The 15,360-nt window shown below is 34.9% G+C and overlaps 1 protein-coding gene across 5 annotated transcripts in view; it reads left to right on the top strand.

Moving 5' to 3' along the window:
• Epha7 (EPH receptor A7) overlaps positions 1-15,360 on the top strand; it is a 140,804-nt gene that overhangs the window by 80,957 nt on the left and 44,487 nt on the right. The window lies entirely within an intron of this gene.

Raw genomic sequence — 15,360 nt, forward strand, 5'->3', positions numbered from 1 at the left:
CATGCTTGCCTGAGGGGATGGCTGCTATGAGAGAAACGAATTTCTCTCTGTTCTTTCTGAAGATGCTTTCTTGCCCATTGGAGCCAGATATGTAAATTCTAGAAGACAAGGTGGAATTTTTCATAGAAATCTCAGGTTTTACATTTTTTTTTTGATGTATAAATTTTAAACAAACAGTATCCTCACTATGTCAAACAACTGGTCTAAAGGAAAGAAATAATGTATATTCACTTATGAGTTCAGCCATAGGCAGGCATTGCTGGCTGAATTCCATGCATAATGGCAGTCTGAAACAGCCAGATATGTAGGCACACATTTTATGTTTTGGTTGTCACATCGACACCTTTCCATTGTGATTCTATGTACATGGCTGAAAATTAATGTCTTACTCTCGCTTAATTACTTCATTTGCAGGATTTTAATTCCCAAATTTTATGTTCGTTACTTTTACAAATGTAGATCCTGTGGATTCACATTCAAAAAGTTCTAATCACACACACACACATACACGCCTGCACACATACACACACACCAGGTATTTAGTGGCAATTCTAGATATGCTGAATTACTGACCCATAAAATATAAGTTCTTATTTCCTTCATCATGGGCAGTGTGTTTTGAAGAGCTTTAAAATTTTTAGATGCCCAAAGTAATACTTAGTAAGTAAAGCAGAATGCCTGTATTTTATGTGGTAGTTATTACATCAGAACAAAATGTACATAGATTATTTTGTAATTCATGTAACATTTTAAGGAAAGTTCTATCTTAATTAACCCAAGTCATTTTTAAAATTTCTAATTGGATAAGCTCCTAAAAAAAAAAATCTCACATTTCACCACATTAATTCTGCTTCAGGACATAGCTAATTGGGTTAGACTGTCTCTTCTCTAAAAAAAAAAAAAAAAAAAAAAAAAAAAAAAGCAGCAAACCTGTTTATACTTTAAGTATATTTCTCTACATTATAGTGTCTAATGAAATCTCATGAAATTTCATTTATGATTATAAAATATAATCAATTTATTTAGTATAAACTTTCTTTTCCTTCTTTGTGCATCTGATATGTATCTAGTAGCATTTTAATGAAAAAGAATAATTAATATGTTCATCTATTTGGGTTGTTTTCTGAGCTCCATGTATTTGCTAAATATGAAAGTGAATTGTTTTTTTTTTTTCCCAAGTGAAACACAATTGCAGTACAAATGTTTTTGTGATGGTCACTGTCTTCCTTTAAAATAGACAGGTTTGGTTGTGAACATTTGCCTATCACTGTATTAGATTTCTATGGAAGAATTCTTTTAGGAAATCAATTCTAGTTTTCTTGAACTTGAGACAGCCACTTGGTATGGTCCACATTGAAGTAGAATTCACAATTTATCCTTCTGTCTATGCTTCCCAACCACTGAAATTACAGACACCTACCACTCCACTCTCTTTATATGAAATCTTTATTTGAATTTTATGTGTTTGTCAGAATTTTTTCTAAGATTTTGTTTAGTCTGGATAATATTTCAGTATGTTGACACTTCTATGTTTAGAAAGGCAGCAATTGTTAGAGCGTGCCCAAGTAAAATGAAAATATGCTATCAGGTGGAGTTTCCATGCTTTTGCCAGAAGATTAGCTACTGAGAGAAATGGGTTCATGATTTCTCCTTTTAATTATACTCATTAAGACTTTGAAATTCATTCTAGAGATCTTGCTACTGAGCCAGTCATTAATTATCTAATAGGTTTTTCTTATTACAAAGTGTCATCCCATTTAATATTAAATATCTCATATTTATGTAAGTGGTGCTAGAAATCAACCTCAGAGCTTCATGCCTGCTATACAAGCTCTCTGACTAACTGCATGTATTCCCAATTCCCATTATATATGTTCAATAATGTTATTAGATATGTTAGAAAAGTTTTTTGTGTATCTTAAAATTATATATATGTGTGTGTGTGTGTGTGTGTATGCATTATTTCCATGTGGATTTACAATCATCAGTTATGGATTACTATTTTTATATGTGTGTATATGTTCATGTATGTGTATGCTCACATGTGTGCAGGTGTGCATGTATATGTTCATACATGTATGGAGGCCAAAAGACAACATCTGATATTGTTACTACTGTGCTTTCTATCTTTTATAAGTACAATCACTTACTGGCCTGATGGTTGCCAAATAGTCACGGCTGACTCACTAGCAAGCCTTAGGCATGGATGCGACAGAGTCACCAGCCTAGGGTGTGCATGCTTCCCAGCATCTCTTACTTCTCTTCTGGAGATCAGCTTTGGATTTTCCTGTTTGCAAGACAAGCATTTTACAGAATAAACCATCTACCAACAATTAATACAGGATTTCCTAGTCAATCTCTTCACTTCCTTGTAATTTTCTGCTAAATCTACCTTCAACTAATTAGAGCTATAGATATGGGAAAATATCAATGGTAGCAATAGAGATTTAACCTGACTACTTTCTATTATTCCATGACTATCCTCTAGGAATTTACTTAGATTACTACAGATCTCCATTTTAGACTTTCGTTCTTCACTGCTGGTTCTGAACAACTTTATAAAGAACATACTCTCTCCTAAGCTCTTGAAGCCACCCACTGTTGTTCCCATCTCACTCTAAGAAAAAGTGAAAGTCAGTTTCCTCCATATCTAGCCTCACCACCTGACTTCCCTCGCCCACCTAAACATTCTAACAAAGTCAGTTTCTTTGTTGATCTTAAAGACTTGAAAATAAAGCACCACTTTTGGACCTTGGCTCCTGTGCTTCCCTCTACATTACTGTTGTCTTCCACTGGATGGCTTGACTGTTTCATGTCCTTCAAAGAACTGTTCAGATCCCGCTTTTTCAAGGAGCTGTCTCCTCTCACCCTTTAATAATGCACAGTTTATATGTTAGCATTGGCCTGCTTTGTCAGTTTTCCCATGCCTCTTCCTCTGGGAGTTTGTCATTACCATCATGAAAGATGCATCTTTTCCTTGATTCAAGTTCCCTAATGCTGTAAGGGCACCATGAAGCTAACAGTAAGTATTTATTGAATGAAATTATAATCTGTGGCATTACTAAGAAGAAAAATATTGAATGTATATGAGTTGTACATGTACTTAAAATCAGATTTAAGTGACAGCAGAGTGGGAGGCTGAAAAATTAGTTATATTTATTTAAAAGACACTGTATTTTCTTTCACATTTTCTTATTCTAGAATTTTCAATGGTTTTCAAAGAAGTCACATTTTAAAAACAGAAAAGGTAATGAGTAGCCAGACTTCCTTTTAATGTTTCCTTGAAAAATGCATGAAATTTTAAGAACCAGACTCACTGTGCTGTCTCACTGTGTAATGGTATGTACAATAAAGCAAAATAAATAAATAAATAAAAATAAATAAAAATATGACAGGGGACTGAGATTGCCAGCATTTCTTGAAGCCACTTGTATCTAATATTATATAAGCAGGAGATACAATTACATAAAGATGTGTTTTAGTTTAAATACTCCTGTCTTGTTTTTAATGCACTGATTTACTGACTTGCCTGTTTTCTTTTCATTGTCTTGTGAAAAAAACGAAACAAGAAATGACACTTGTGTGTACACCTGAACTTATATGCAATGAGTTACTTCTCTTCTTAGCTCAATGCCTGCTTCCAAGGAGCCTCTTTCTGTACACACCTTTCACTTTCTCACCAAGCAGATGGCAGCATAATGGCAAGCTATGCAGGCATGCAGGCCAATTTATTCTGCCACACACTGGAAATTGTGTTAGAATTTGTGGGCAAAATAAAAACAAGGGAAGGAAACTAACACTTTTAAGAGCCATATTACAAACCAAGCACTATGTTGTTGTTTTCATACACACATTTATATTTCTTTCAAGAAATCTTTGCATTAGCAAGAACCATATGTTAACATATAGGGAAGGTACAGAAAGTCTTCTGAGCCCAATTTTAAGAAGTACACAGCCATCATTATTGTTCTTACTTTATGCAGTATGATACTTCAATCTTCAGGAAAGGGTGTATTCCATGACTACAATGTAGTGATGGAGAAGGGATAGAGGCAACATCTAGAGCTGGTATTTGCAGGAGAATGGAGACTTTCAGCTTCTATATAACTTTCTGAGCTCAGCTGCTTTCTCTTTATAGTCTGTGTACCAAGGGATTGCTTAGGCAGCTGTGATAGCAGCAGGAGCCAGGTTCATGCCATGGAGGTGTTAGACAAGGTCAAAGTTTTCTGCCTAACAACAGCTGAGGAGTTTGAAGAGAAGACCAGGTGACCTGGAGAATTGACCTGGAGAGAGAATACAACTTAGCTGTTTTTTATTCTGTTAAAATGGATCTACCCAAGGAGTTCATACTTAAACATGTGAGCAAGTTTAAATGCAGTTTAATTAAATCTATAGCAAAGCCTCATGAAAAGAAAGTTTGTGGTTGAATAAATCACTTAACTATAGTAAAAGGAAATGTTTATGTTAGATAATTAATTCATGCATTTAAAAGTCCTAAGGCCATCACAATGCTAGACCCTTATATAGGTGCTCCCCAAATAAGCCATATACTCCATGACTGGATTTTCCCCTATAGATTAGTTGCACTCACTACTTATGCTATGAACTTGCTTCCACATACTGTTATTAATTCCTAAGACAATAAATATGGAGTTTCTCCAAAATTAGTTTTTATTTAACCAAAATATTTTAAAAGCACTCTAAAGCAGTCAGTTGCCACCCTTACACTAGAACACAGGAGTGGGGAGGAGAAAAAAGGGAAATCCCCACTGAATAGCATGTTGTTGTGTGTTAAGAAGAGCTAGGAAAAACTGCCACTATGATGTATAGCAAGCAGCTTTAAAAAAGTCAAGTGAAGATACTGTATCCCATAGAACTGTAGTTTAGTATTCTACTGGTCAAGAATTATTATTTTTCTCTGAGATTTCAAGTGTACTTGATGCTTGTTTGTGTAGTTATATCTCTTGTACAGATAGAGGACACATATAGAAATGCAGCAGAGGCTCTTCAAATGAGTATCATCCATTTACACAGTTGACCATCAGGTGCTGATGAAATATAAATATATATATATATATATATATAATATATATATAAGGAAATAATCATACATAGTAAGAATAAATTGCTTGGCTTATCTAGTTTCACATATTAGTGTACAATTACACAATTTATAGTTTATGTATATATATTTTAATTTACTATGCAAAAACTATTGGAGAAACATTTAAAACTGCAGACTTTAAAGTATAGCTATTTAACTTGAAATTGTGATAGAGACACTCCAGAAAGTATATAATTATAATATCCAAATAAATACAAGTAATGTTATATTATTTAATCATGAGAAATTTTCCTTTTTCCTTCAATTACTGTGGATACTTTTGCTAGGTATAGAAGTCTGGTCTGTAATCTGTGCTCTTTTATAACTTGCATAATTCTAGCGCCAGCCTTTTATGGTCTTCATTGAAAAAAGCATATATTATTGTGATGGGACAGCTATTTAAAGTGACTTAATCTTTTTATCTCAGGCATTCACTATTCTTTTTTGTTCAGTGTGTACAGTGCTGTAACTATCATTTGGCCTGGGGAGTGTCTTTTCTGCTTTTGTGTACTTTGTATTCTGTTTGCCTCTTGAGCCTTGATAAGCACCTCTTTCCATAGATTAGGAAAGTTTTCTTCTATGATTTTGTTGAGAATATTTTTTTGTGTCTTTCCCCTGTGTCTCTTCTACTTCTTAATCTGTTATTTGGAAATTTGGTCTTTTTATAGTGTCTCTGATTTCCTACATGTTCTATTAATAGGTTTTTGCCTTCTGGGGTTTGTATTTTATTTGACTGAGTATTCCAGTTCCTTTGGCTTGTCTTAAAGACCTAATAATCTGTCTTCTATTTGATCCAACCATTGATAAAAATTTTTCCCAATTTTTTTTCTTTGAATTCTTCAGTATAAGTTTGTTTCACTTTGGCTTTTCTTCCAAGATTCTCTTTATTATATTCTCTTTATTTTTTTCAAATGTTGACTTGCATTATTATTTCATTTAGGTAGTTTATTGTTTTGGTTGGGTTTGGTTTTCTATGTGCTTGTGCGTGTGTGTGTGTGTGTCTGCTTTTCATTCTCCCTTTTGAAGTTCTTTGAACATATTTATTGTTATTATTTTAAAATCTTTGTCATGTATGTCCTACAAGTTTCTTTGCGGAACATTATTATGGGAATATTGTTTTTTTCAAAGTGGCCTATTGTTTTATTATTCATGTTTATATTATAAAGATGAGGCCTAAACATCTGGATTTATGTTGTTTTGTAGTTTTCCTTGGTATGGGAATCTTATATATGCTTTGTTGAGTGGTGTTTTGAATCTGTTTTCTACTACCCAAACTTGCCATGATTTAGACCACCCAAATGGGGCTGAGGGCTCAGTCTAAAGCCAATTCAATGTAAAGGTTTAAATAGAACATCAGTAGTAGTAGTAGTAGTAATAATCTAGGCTAAACTCATGTGAGTGAGGTTTATAAGAGTAGGAGGACACATTCTGTAGAGTTGGACAATTCTCGTAGCCACTTCTCTGTAGTCTGTGTGGGTGCTCTGGATTCCTAAGGAAATGGGGACAGTTAAAGTGGGTGATGATAATTTGGGTTCCAACTTGTAGTGGGAAGGCTGGAAGGCAAGTCTCTGAGATAAGTACAGTTGGCAGCATGAGCCAGGGTTCCCTACCTGGAAAAGGGATAGGACATGTGGTCCTGAGTTTTGGTGTCTTTCGAGTTTTCGTAAGGGTGGCTTGCTTTAATGTGTCTTCCAATGCTCTTGTTGCCTTGCCTGTTGCCTGCTCAGCCTTATTGTATTAGCATAGTAAAATTAATCAGAAACTGAGGAGGAATGGTATTATAAGTAGGAGTTAAACTTCTTCATATCCTAACATTTGTGTCACAAAATATAGTTTTTCACAGCTATGACCTTGCATAGGGAAAAAGAATCAGTGTGTTAATTTGGAGAACAGAGTGGTGGCACCTTGGGAAGTATGTAGGAGTCACATCAATTGTGTATATAAGAGGAAAACTAGAATTTCATCTTCAAATGAAAACAAAAATGACTGCCCTTTCTTTTAACAATGAGAGATCAGTTGATAACAGACTAGCCTTTTGTTAGAAAGGGAGACAGGAAATTTTGTGTGCCCTTTTGAGTTTTTAAAGATTTAGTGTTTTCTCCTTAAGTTTGTTTTATGCTGAATATAGTAATTATGTGCCTTTATTCTAAAGACAGGAATATATCTTTGATATATTTGATAACCAATTTAAAAGAAAGTAAGATAGTTTTGCTTTAGCTTCTGTATCTAAACAATACACATGTAAAATACATAAATAATATGCCAAGAACAAGATGTAAAGAAAAGAATAAGGAGTTTGGGATGGGAAACAAAAACAAACAAGCAAAAAAAAAAAAAAAAAAAAAAAAAAAGGAGTAGGTTACAAGGTGTGAAGGAAGTGCTGAAGTGCTGAGGTTAAGAACATGCAAGAAAAATCCAAACACCCCAGCACTGTGGTTTACTTAGTGCAACCAGAGCCATGCTTGACTGGCTGAATGTGGATGTAAGCCATCATCCTCTAGCCTCTCTTCCTTCTTCCTGGACTGGGATTCTGAACTATGTTCTTGAGTCTTTCCATGTTGATGCTATCTCTTTAAGAACTATTTACCTCAATGATTCCTAGATTGATCCTACAATTGATTTCTGTTTGTTTCATTAAAATCAGAAGTTCCCTGTAAAGTGTATTCAACCTCAGTGTGAAAGCATGTCTTATTAGGCAAGTATTTGCAAGATGAATGTATTTTATTCTGTTTAATTATGCATATTGAATTTCATGTCAGATTATGCAAAATAGGGATGTTTTATTGTATGGGGCTCTCTTATGTTAGAATTCTGTTTCAGGAAACGCAGGTAAAATGTATGGAATATAGTTAAGTACAGATAGGTATTGGATTTAAAAAATGAAAGAAAGTTGCCAACTGCTAAATACTCTCAAGTTTTTGTTATATTTTACACATTTGATTGAACTCATTGTATTTTTTTCAGTACTACATAGTATTATTTTCTCATGGAATTAGAACAGTCCTTGAAAATATTACTTGCAATGTGTTCATAATATTCAAGGGGTAAGATTTTTAAGCTGTTTTCCACTTTCCACCACTGCGGATAACTCCTTTAAGTTTCTGTTTAGGATGCTTTAAGAAGCCAGGTACTCAGCTGGAGACTTGGTCCATATGTTAAATGACTTTATAATGAGAGTGACTCTCTGCCATTACAATGAACAGTGTGTGAGAGAATCTTTTAGAAGCCTTATTTTTTTTTTTAAGAGTATAAAGCAAAAGCACTGTAAAATATGCCATTATTTGGAGAATTTTTCTCATCACTTATTTTCATAAACTGTCACAAGGAAGCTGAAAACTTGGTTTTAGTTGGGAGTTATTACAACTAACACCATTGAGACCATAAACTGAATTTATAAGAGCCGTTGACACTACATATGTAGTTTATTCTCAAATTTATCTTTACCATATAAATTAAATTCAATTAAGTAACTCATCTTAATTGATGAATGTTAATAAATCATAATTTCTTTTAGTTTCAGTCTATTCAAATGCATTTGATAGATAGATGGCTGATACAGCAATAAAGCAACCAGGAATTTTAAGAACTGTGACTCAGTAATAAAGTAAATAAACTGCAAAATTCCATGTAATTATCTATGACTCTGAACTCCCTTTCTACATTTGCCTTTTAAAAATTTAAAACCAGAAAAAAGGTTACCTCTTCCATTAGAGGTTTCTGCCTTGAGTTCAGTCCATCAGGTTGCTGCAGATGCTGTTGTTCTGATATGGTTAACTCATTCTGCTGACAAGCATGTCTTCTACCCCATACCCTCTCCTAAATGAGACAGTTCAGGATCACATTCTCTTTATTCTGGGGCTGATGACATCTGAACAAAAATGCACCAATTCAAATTCACTGGGAAAAAGTCTTGCCATTTGAAAACTAACTAAAGGTCCTTTGCTGCTGTCACTGTTGTTAAGTGAAGATAAGACTTTGCTACTGTGAAATCTCGTTTCATGCAGCCTCAAAGCATGTATGACAAGTCTCTTCCCCAAATGAGAAGGACAGACCATGTCCACAGGGTCACCAGGTGATGCAAAGCCCAACTGCCCTGCAAGGATGGATTGTCCATGCTCTCATTCACTTCTTTGTCCGTTGTCTGCACACTGCTTCCTCTTGAAGCCATAAGACTTAGATTTTAGCCAGTTTGTGCTAACAAGTAAATGACTCAAAATTGTATGCTTTGAAATATGAAAGTTAGAGTCAAGTTTTTGTTTCTATTGAACAAATGATGTCTCTCAGAAACCTCGTTTGAGAAGAAAAATAAATGGTGCCTAAGTAGACTGCTGTTTTCATGACCTCTTCCTAAAGGAAAAGTCAATCTTTCATAGAAATACTTGATGATTTAGTTCAGAAAAAACTGGATATTATCGTAAAAATTTATCCAATATGTTGTTTTAGCCAAAAATTATTTTTTTTATGTTTGTCAGAGTCAGAAAAAAATATCTAAATTTGTTGTCTAAGATGATTTTAAATGTTATCTTTTATTTATGTTAAGTAGAATGGAGAGCATATTATTAATAAGAACTTTGTAAGAATGCTTTCCTTTTGGGGGAAGTTTGTTATTTCTGACAACATATTCTTACACTGCTTGATTAGTTTCTTAACAGAATATTTGACATTTGTCAATAAAATGTAATAATTTAATTTTGTATCATAATCAGGTATAACTTATAATGGTTTACTAATTAAACATTAACTTAATATGTATTATGTTTAGGTCCTATGTCTATATATAATATTAATTTATGGAATGCTTTCATAGAAAATAGTGCTCTCGTAAAATTAAATGAAGCTATAACTATCTATATATTACAATATTTTCTGCTAAAATAAATTTACTGTGTTTCTAATAATTTATTGACTGTGTCATATAGAAAGTTTTGTTTTAATTTTTGTTTTAGACTCATAAAAACCTAGTGTTTCTATAAAAACCTAGTGTTTCCATAGTAAGCCACAGAATTCAACTCAACTTTTATCCTAACAGAAATGGCACTAATGGTAGGTGGACTAATGTGAGTTAAAGTTCTCATAGATTATATGTACTTACATATTCTTTAATAATTTGTTTTAACCTGCTCATGGAATTTATCTTAAAAATATTTTAAGGGAGAAAACACACATTCAATGTTACAGCTCTCTTATCCCATTAAATAGATGTGGACTTCTCAATAAAATCTCTGACATATAAACCAAATAAAATATTCAAATGTGTTCTCCTGAGAATATGTTGTACTAGAAGAAAAATTATAAGCTCATTTTCAAATCCAAAATCTAAAGCATGTTCATTTTATACTTAGTTTATTTTTATAATTTATATTAGTTCTTTATGAGTTTTGAGTTTTATAAAACATGTTTTGATCATATTCACACCACTTCCCTGAATCACCCTTTCAAATTTTTGTTCTTGATAATTATTTTTTTGCAAATCCTTCAATGACAATTGGATGTGTGCATATATTAGGAAAAAAACAAATAAACAAACAAAAAATCCTGACTTTTCCTTTTCCAGTAGCTAACAGTGGCTAAGGGATGAAACTATATGTCCAGTTTCCCTCTTCATGCTGGAATGTGGTTGGTTTGGATATGCACTTGTTTTGTGCATGCTGTCAGAACCTCTGTGTTCATATATGCAGCTACCTTGTTGTGACCAGTAGATGGTTTCTTCTTTTTCTTTTTCTTTTTTTTTTTTTTCCTGGCTTATTTCTTTTCTTAAATAATTTTTGTTTAAAACAATCATATTTTACATATTAATCCCAGTTCCCTTTCCCTCCTGTCCTCCCATGCCTCCCAACAAATCCCCACTCCCCCATCCATGAGGGATCATCAAAGTCTATCACATCATTAGGGGCAGGGCCTAGTCCCCTCCATAGGGAAAGGGCATTTGTGCATTAGGGATAAGTACTGTCAGAGGCCCCATAGACTGCCTAGCCCCCCCCCCCCCCCCGAACTGTTCAAGGGGCCTGGTTGGGTCCTGTGCTGGTTCCGCAGCTATCAGGCTGGAGTCCATGAGCTACTACTTATTCAGGTCAGCAGTTTCTGTGGGTTTCCCCAGCATGGTCTTGACCTCTTTGCTCATCACTCCTCCCTCTCTACAGCTTGATTCCAGGAGTTCTGCTCAGTGTTTAGCTGTGAATCCCTGTTTCTGCTTCCATCATCTACTAGATGGAGGCTCTATGATGACATTTAAGGTAGTCATCAATCTCATTATAGGGTAAGGGCATTTAAGGTAGCCTGTCCACTATTGCTTAGATTCTTAGTTGGGGTCATCCTTGTGGATTCTTGGAGATTTCCCTAGATTCAGATTTATTTTCTTATACTCTTCTTTCACAATATGCAATGATCCCTTAGCCTGGGAGAGGAAGATGTAGTATATATGTTCCTTTTAAAGCTGAGCATTGTATAGCCTTATTCTTTGTTTCTTGGCCTGTTATGAGGCTGATTGTCACCTGCAACTATAAGTCGAATCATCTCAGAAGAAAGTGAAAGACTTTTATTTATGCTTTTAATAATAACAAACCAGTAGGAGTCAGATTAATTCTATGCCTACTTAGCAGTATAATAGGATGGTTTTCTCCCCTAGGCCTAAGACCAGTCTAGCATAGGTTCTTGATCTGATAATTGTGCCAGGTATGGGTTTAATACTGTGGATCAGGACTGGTTACTCCTGTGGTGTTCATGTCACTATTGTAGCAGTAAACATGTCTTTAAAATACTGTCTTTGTGGTTATATTATGTGGTACCAGGGTTGCTTCTGTGTGTCATTGCATTCCTCTGAGTTTACTCAGAGAGATTTTTCTCGATTTCATCACCTTCTAACTCACTTGCCTTTCACTAGCTCTTTTCCCAATCTGATCTTTTCGAACTTCTGTGATCTCTCGCTGTACTGTACCTTTATAGACATAATTTTGTCAGGGAAGCAAGTTGCTTTTCTCTTGGAACAGGCATGCTCTTGGGACTAGACAGTTGTCTAACCATTTAAACACTTTAATAAGTTGCATTCTTCTTTAAAAATGGTGAACAGGAATGAGGACCAGAATGAAACAGCAAAGCATATCAATTCATCAGGAATCATAAGCAACAGAAGCCGGCAACGTAGGCATCTGAGGAAAGAATTTCAAACACAAAACACTGTATGCTGCTTCCAGGTTCTGGAAACAGTCCTTAGATGATTGGTGAAAAAAGAAAGAGAGGCAGAAACAGACAGTGGAGCCTGGAGCCTGATGTCCACAATGGTAATTTGGAATTTTCACTTAGCTCGTCGGAAAGCCTTTGGAAGGTTTCAGAGAGCTTTAATATAATCTGACTCTGGAGCCAGGACACTGACAACTATAATCATATTCTATGGACCTGTCTCTTACATTCATAACTTGGCTATCAGCTCCTTTTATTCAAGGAAAAGAGATATAATTGGTCCTTCTCTAGCCTTTAAGTTTCCCAAAGCATCATGGATGAAGAAAATAGCATAATAGCATTGGTAACATGGTAAACTAAAAATGAACCCTGCCCTCAGCACTGGGATATCTTGAAATATTTCTGCACAGATTTATTATTTTGACAGTAAATACAAACAATCCAGTAAACCTGCCTCTGTCTTCAATCTAGAACTACGAATAAATCGTAGATTTGCAGATTCCCTCTGTTGTCTTTAAAAATATAAAAATCGAGCAAGCATCCAAAATTTAGGATTTATACAGCACCAGTCCCCCTTCCTCACATGCCTGTTCTAGTCTATTAAAATTCTTCCTCGATGCTCTCATTCAGTGGATTCCCTGATTCTATCAGAACAATTCCATTGTCTTCTTCATTTGAATGCTGTGAAAGCTGTCTTAAACAACAGATGCAAACCATCTTTCTCCTATTCTCTTCTCAGACATTTATGTCTTGCAGCATGTGAGAAGCATATTAAGTGAGGTTCAGGTAATAGAAGTAAGGTTTCCATAGATAGTGCTTGACAATTCAATCAAAGAAAATCAAGGCGAACGATTTATGGAAAAGAGTAGCTTACAGTTGGCATTCCTGAGGACACTTACAGAATAAAGAGTGGTCTCTTCCTTGCTTGTTATAGTATAAGAATTAAACAGAAGTATAAATCACCTGTATACAGATGAACTTGACACACTAAAAGGGCTATGAAAAACCTACTCAATTTCATTTTTAAAAGCCAGAATGAATAAAATCTGTTTTAATAGCTTATGTGATCATGTAGGTGTACTTTTCCTGTTGTAAACCTGAATATAAGGTATTGGATTTTATATCCTCTAAACTGATCTATATGCTAAATCTAAAGTTGCAGACATTGTTAATTCCTGTCTCCCTATCCACCCTTATTTATTCTTGTTAGAATGTCTCACTATTGATATGGCAAGTCCTTTACTTACTCATGTTATCTTCTCTGAATTTGATTAGTTCATAAGTTTATGTAATTTTATGAGAAGACACTGAGTGGGTTGAGTTGGTAACAGCAAGACAGCATTAAGCCATGAAAGGGTGCTGTGGTGTCTCTTAGGTGACAAGGCAAGAAAGTCTGCTTTTCTTTTTTTTTTAAGATCATAATATAATTACATCATTTTTCCCTTCCTTTCCTCCCTCCAAACTCTCCCATATAACCCCTTCTTGATCTTTTCCTGTGTGTGTGTGTGTGTGTGTGTGTAAGTGATTAAGGAGGATATATATATATATATATATATATATATATATATATATATATATAAACAACTTTATGAATAGGTGCCTACATGCCCAAGAATTAAGGTCAAAAATTGACAGGTAGGAATTCATAAAACTGAAAAACTGCCCAACTAATGAAATGATCATCCAGGTGAAGTGGAATCCTACAGAATGGGAGCTAACCTTTCCAGCTATCCATCTAACATAGGACTAATATCCAGAGTATATAAAGAATTACAAAAACAAACATTCTGTATTTTGAGGATTGAATCTGAATGCTAGACTCCTTGAGTTATAGTTAAGAAAGGTGTTGATTATAACCCCCATTTCTAATCAATGCCACTGCAAACAAGCTTGCATCTGTAACTGCATTGACTGTAAACAAATCACATTTGACTTCATGCATTTGCAGTTTCATTTTGAATGTGAAAAGTCTTAGAAAAATTTTTGGTATGTATGCATTTTATGACCTTAATGACCTTATGATCTCCACTCCATTCTGCATGGTTCCCTTGCTCAGCAGGAGACATGGAGCCATGCTGTTCAGGGAATGTTTCTGAGGCTTGTCCACTAGCATCTGGCTGCTTAGAAGCAGTGATGGTAATTGGCAGGAGATGGCATAAATCAGGAAACCTGTCCCTTTCTATCTTCGAAGTCCTCTCCATTATAGCCACATCTCTGCGAGTCCCTCTATGTTACTACAGTTTCTTTTTACAACTATCTTCCAGTAATTTTCTCCCCCTTTTTCCCTACTGTCTAAGTCAGCCATTTTCAACCGGAGGGCCACAACCCCTTTTGCAGGGGTCACCTAAGGCCATAACCATCAGGAAAAAGAAGATATTTACATTACAGTTCTTAACAGTAGCAAACTTGCTGTTATGAAGTAGCAACAAAAATAATTTTATGATTGGCTGTCACTGCAAAATGAGGAACTGGATGACAACATTAGGAAGGTCAAGAACCACTGGTCTATGGATACAAAAGCAAGGACCACAGCCTCATTTTATAAGCTTTTCTAACACCTATAATAATGGATCCTATGAACATGATCCTCTTGTTTCAAATACAGTCTTTTGTAACTTGGGTACAGATTTACACAGTTTACAAGAAAAGCTACCAACTGAAACAGTCAACTCAGAGAGTTATATATGTCAATGCATACAACTAGTCATCACCATCTGAATACTAGACAGGTAAAATGGAATAGTAGGAAGTGAAGTCAGAGAGAAGACAGAAATTATTCTTCGTAAGTACTAGTAAAGTCAAGGGTGTGCCATCTGACAGAGAAGTATACAGTGAAGAACCAGGAATCAAGAAAGTAGGTGATCATTGATAGTAAGGAGTTACTTAATTATGTGCACATGTATGTGGCAGGAAGAGCATGAGAACTGGAATTTGTAGGGTAGAAATCACATGATCTCAGTATGGCTATCATAGCTGGTATGTAAATGTAAGCCTGATTCTGAGGTTGTGAATGAGAGTACCAAGAACAGAATTGTCCTACCTTCAGAACAGTGCAAGCTGAGAAATAAGCAACCTTTCAG

The sequence above is a fragment of the Phodopus roborovskii genome, unplaced genomic scaffold (genome assembly GCF_943737965.1).
Source record: "Phodopus roborovskii unplaced genomic scaffold, PHOROB, whole genome shotgun sequence".
Lineage (NCBI taxonomy): Eukaryota > Metazoa > Chordata > Mammalia > Rodentia > Cricetidae > Phodopus > Phodopus roborovskii.